We start from the raw sequence: 5,000 nt of genomic DNA on the forward strand, positions 1-5,000 counted from the left end.
ACACACACACACACACACACACACACACACACACACACACACACACACACACACACACACACACACACACACACACACACACACTCTCTGTACATGCTACCCTTAGGAGATATCATTAGGAAACATGGCATTAGCTTTCACTGTTATGCTGATGATACTCAGCTCTATATTTCTTCAAAACCTAACGAAACTTATCAATTCACAAAATTAACGGAATGCATAGCGGATATAAAAAATTGGATGACTTGTAATTTCCTACTTCTAAATTCTGAAAAAACAGAGTTTCTAATTATTGGACAAAAAACTTCCTCACGTAATAATCTAGAATACTGTCTAACACTTGATGGCTGCTCTGTCAAGTCTTCGTCGTTGGTTAGGAACCTGTGTGTGCTCTTTGATACCAATCTTTCATTTGAAAGTCACGTGTCTAGTATCTGTAAAACTGCATTTTTCCATCTTAAAAATATATCTAAATTACGTCATATGCTCTCATTGACAAATGCGGAACAATTAGTTCATGCGTTCATGACCTCAAGGCTAGATTATTGTAATGCTCTGCTGGGTGGTTGCCCTGCACGCTTAATAAACAAACTACAGCTGGTTCAAAACGCAGCAGCTCGAGTTCTTACCAGAACCAGGAAGGATGACCATATTAGCCCGGTTCTGTCAAAACTGCACTGGCTCCCTATTAAACATCGCATAAATTTTAAAATATTGCTTATTACTTACAAAGCACTGAATGGTTTAGCTCCGCAGTACTTGAGCGAGCTCTTAACACATTATAGTCCGTCACGTCTATTGCGATCTCAAAATTCCGGCCAGTTACTAATACCTAGAATATCAAAGTCGACTGCTGGCGGTAGATCCTTTTCCTATTTAGCACCAAAACTCTGGAACAGTCTTCCTACCATTGTCCGGGAAGCAGACACACTCTGTCAGTTCAAAGCCAGATTAAAGACACATCTCTTTGACCTAGCTTTCACATAATACATTATAGACTTCTATAATTTAATGTTATGCTGCATAGATTAGGTCAGCCGGAACCGGAAACACTTCCCAAAAATCCTGATGTACTCGTTACATCATGAGAAGAATGGCATCTACGCTAATTTTAGTGTCTGTGTTTATCCCAAGGTTTTTCCTGCAGCCTGCCGGATCCAGGCCGTATCCAGATCTGACGAAGGACCTTCGCCTGGACCGATGACAACGCAGTGCTGAAGTGCCAACTAGTCTCTCCCTATGGAGGATCCCACTACCACTCTACAGATAAGGCGTTGTCGGGAAAATTCGTCTCGCGGTCCTACCCCAAAGCAACAAATAAAATAAAATTCCTTATCAAAATTTATAAGGAAAGACAAGTATTTTGTTTAGGCTTGGCTTGTAGGGAATTCCAAACCTGCGTATATTCTAACGCACATAACTATAGAACCCGTTCTAAATGCGCATGTGAACGCCATCAGCGTTTCTCACAGGTTCGCGTTTAAAGTCTGTGTAGAGAGAATGGTGTCGTCTTAGCGGCCCCTAATTTAATAACAAATGATCATTGCGACGGAACCAAATCAATTAAAACTAACTTTAGATGGAAATAACTTAACTCTGCTGTAAAGCCGAAACAATCTCTGTTACCTTAAATTATACGCTTATCTCTGTGAAGCTGCTTTGAGACAATCTACATTGTTAAAAGCGCTATATAAATGAAGATGACTTGACTTGACTTGACTTGTCAGTGTGTGTCAGTGGGTTAGAGTGTCAGTGGGTCAGTGGGTCAGTGTGTGTGTGTGTGTGTGTGTGTGTGTGTGTGTGTGTGTGTGTGTGTGTGTCAGTGGGTTAGTGTGTGTCAGTGGGTCAGTGTGTGTGTGTGTGTGTGTGTGTGTGTGTGTGTGTGTGAGTGTGTGTGTGTGTGTGTGTGTGTGTGTGTGTGTGTGTGTCAGTGGGTTAGTGTGTGTCAGTGGGTTAGTGTGTGTCAGTGGGTTAGTGTGGGTTAGTGTGTGTCAGTGGGTTAGTGTGTGTCAGTGGGTTAGTGTGTGTCAGTGGGTCAGTGGGTCAGTATGTGTGTGTGTGTGTGTGTGTGTGTCAGTGGGTTAGTGTGTGTCCCGAGGTTCACCCGTGTGTGTGTGTGTGTGTGTGTGTGTGTCTTGTGCTGCTGGGAACTGAGCTGTTCAGGACACCGGCACATGAACTACATCGGTCATTATGACTTTTTCTCTCACAAGCTTTTTTGTCATAATTCTGAGTTTACATCTCAAAATCAGTCAGAAATTTGGACTTGCAAGACAACAGCCAGAATCGCAAGTTTATATCTCACACTTTTGACTTTTTTTCTCAGACTCGTGAGATATAAGATGCAATTGCAAGTAGAGATGCACCGATGTGAACATTTTGATATAAGCCATTATTTATCAGCTTTAATATATCGGCCAAATTTTCTTATCATGCCAATAATGATAATATTAAAAATGAACATATATCGTCCGATACTGATATGGTGGCTGATATATCGTGCATTCCTAATTGCAAGTTATAAAAGTCTGAACTGTGAGATAAAGTCACAATTAGCTTTTTTTTATTTTACGTTGTGGAAATAAGCTTCCATATATACCTTCATGGTCCCTGTTTGTTTGTTCTTTTATGTTGTATTTCTAGTTTCCAGTGTTTAGTTTAGTAGTCGCTTGGGTTCTTCTGTTTCATTGGTTCCCCTTTGCTCTGTCCCAATCCGCCTCCTCATACTACACCTGTGAACTCTTTTTGTGAAGATAAAGTAGATCCTTTTGAGTGTGTAGCAGAAGAGTAGACAAGCTTTAGGACAAACTAACCCGTCGTACAATAGTGTCTTTAATGGTTGCTCTCTGACGTATCCTGACACAGTAAACTGACCTGTCAATCATCCTGACACAGTAAACTGACCTGTCAATCATCCTGACACAGTAAACTGACCTGTCAATCATCTTGTCAAAGATAAAATCCTCCACATTTCTTTTTATTTAAATTCCTACTGTATCGAAATGCAGAATCACGTTGATCTCTTTCATGCAGAGACTCTCCTCATATTATAATGATGCATATTAAAAGTTAATGGCCAAACGGATCTCTATAAAAGTCCACATTGTTATTGCAGATGAAATATAACACGGATACCATTAAATAAATATTTTTTATCAGGTTAAACTTTGATTATTAGTCACTCAAAACTTTATCTTAACCTATCACCGTCGGTCTCACACGTCCGCCATGTTTTGTAGTTTTTAAACACTTTTTACTCGTGTTTGTAGTTCTAAACTGAATCTTCCTCCAAAGCGCAAAGGATCATGGGTAATATGAGCACGGATCCACACTTCAAAAAACCACCTGGAATAGTTGACCATCCGGGGACTCTATGGGACACACTGGATAGGACGGATATTGGGATGCAGGGCTTGAGTGGAATAAAACAAAAGGACTACAAAACTAGACATGGGAAACAGGAAACAGGAAACTAGAAATACACAATAAAAGTCCAAACAGGGAACATGTAACAAGTCCAGCTCACATATGACTGAATGATATAGAGAGGTAAAAAGAAAATGTTACTGGAACAAGTAAAAGTTTGCTGCTAAAAAATATCGAGTTTAAAGTAAAGTATTTTTTACAAACTGAAGAAAATACTATTTCAGTTTCTCTACTTAAAAATTACCATTTTTTTGTCATTGTTTTTGAATGAATTTTTGATTGAAAAATGTGTGTACCAATTGTTTTTCAGTTCGAGTTACTTATTCACACACTCTCCATCCTCACACACTCTTCCTCTCGCAGTGCGTGCGGGATCCGTTTCAGAAGAGCATTAGTGAAGTTTAGCTTCATTCCTCCTCCATACAGTGAGTGTGTTCTCAGAGAGATCGATGCTGTCCACATCATTACAGCTCTGGAGAACATCAGACGAGACGTAATCCACTTAAGTCATGTAGAAAACACTCGTGTTAACATCGAGAGCATTTGCTCGGACTCACATCATATCAAAATCGAATTCATGGCGTTTGGCGATCGATGATTTTTCTACAAATCCATAAATGTGTTCTGCAGTAAGTTCGTTAACATCCATCACAGACGCTGTAGTGTTTTTCTGTCATGTTTCCAGGGGTTATATGGAGGACGTTAAAGAAATGTATTAGAAATACTCCATTTTATTTAAATTATTGATATAATTTGGTATTATTTGGACCTGCAAAGAAAGAGTAATGCCAGATTACTCCTGTAATGATTCATGAATAATGTTGATGTTAACTTGATTAACTTACAGGTGTTTGGAATAAAGAAATAATCCAGAGTTAAATACGAATTAAAAAATAAGTGTATCAAAAAGAATCATAAAACTAGACTGATCATAAAGCATTTTGTTCTTGCTTGTTTTTAATGAAAATGTGTGACTACACTAGAAAAGAAATTAATACTTGTATTCATCAAGGATGCATTCAATTGATCAAAAGTGACAGTAAAGACATTTATAATGTCTCTATTTCTAATAAATGCTGTTCTTTTTAACTTTATTCATCAAAGAAAAAGAATATATGGCAGTTTCCTCAAAAATTTTACCTTTGATAATTGATGATAATCATTAATGTTTTTTGAGCATCAGATCCTCATATTAGAGTGATTTGTGAAGGATCATGTGACACTGAAGACTGGAGTAATGATGCTGAACATTCAGCTTTGATCACAGGAATAAATTACACTTTACTGTATATTCACATAGAGAACAGATGATTTACACTGGAATAATATTTCAGAATTTTTACTGTATTTTCGATCAAATAAAAGCAGCTTTGGTGAGCAGAAGAGACTCTTCCAGACACATTAAAACAAATCTTACCAACCGCAAACCTTTGAACACTAGTTTATATCCTGATTAACTGATTAAAAGACACCAGAAAAGGGAGTAATTCACTCTTTTACCATGGTATGATTTCCACATTGTTGTTACTGCATTACTGTAATCTGGAATATTGCTTTATTGATGTGTTTTCTGA

Source organism: Scardinius erythrophthalmus (assembly GCF_964197995.2).
Source record: "Scardinius erythrophthalmus genome assembly, chromosome: 22".
NCBI classification, from domain to species: domain Eukaryota; kingdom Metazoa; phylum Chordata; class Actinopteri; order Cypriniformes; family Leuciscidae; genus Scardinius; species Scardinius erythrophthalmus.